The sequence below is a fragment of the Octodon degus genome, unplaced genomic scaffold (genome assembly GCF_000260255.1).
Source record: "Octodon degus isolate 3935 unplaced genomic scaffold, OctDeg1.0 scaffold00010, whole genome shotgun sequence".
Classification (NCBI taxonomy): Eukaryota; Metazoa; Chordata; class Mammalia; order Rodentia; family Octodontidae; genus Octodon; species Octodon degus.
Genome location: NW_004524586.1, coordinates 21471314 through 21471816, shown reverse-complemented (window position 1 = coordinate 21471816; position 503 = coordinate 21471314).

Genomic DNA, 503 nt, shown 5'->3' with positions numbered 1-503 from the left:
TCTCTCCTCTCCTCCCCTCCCCTCCCCTCTCTTCTTCTGTCCTCTCCCGTCCTCTTTTCTCTTCTCTCAGTCCCCCTTTAGGAAAGCCTTCCCTGTTGTCTGCTGGCGTCCCTTGGGCCACTCAGCATGGTCCTTGCTAGCAGCCTAGAGTACTGCGTCAGTCCCCAGGGTCAGAACGAGTTAGGCAGAGGATGAGCTGGCTGATACAGCACAGGCCGAGGCGCTGGAGTGTGACAGGAGTCCTGTGGAGTGGTGCTTAGGGCTGGGCTCCCTGCAATCCTTCCTCCAATTCAAATGTGAATGCTCGGAGTGAGATGATCCGGGCTGCCGGATCCTGAATAGACCAGGAGCGCAGGCCTGGGGAATGAGTGAGACGACCCGGGGCCGCGGATCCTTATTTGATCCAGAGTGCAGGCCCAGCACGGAACCCTTCAGCAGAACTCCCTGCAAAGAGGCTAGAGGCAAGGCCCACCCAGCTGATTCAGGAGCAGAACATCTTGCCA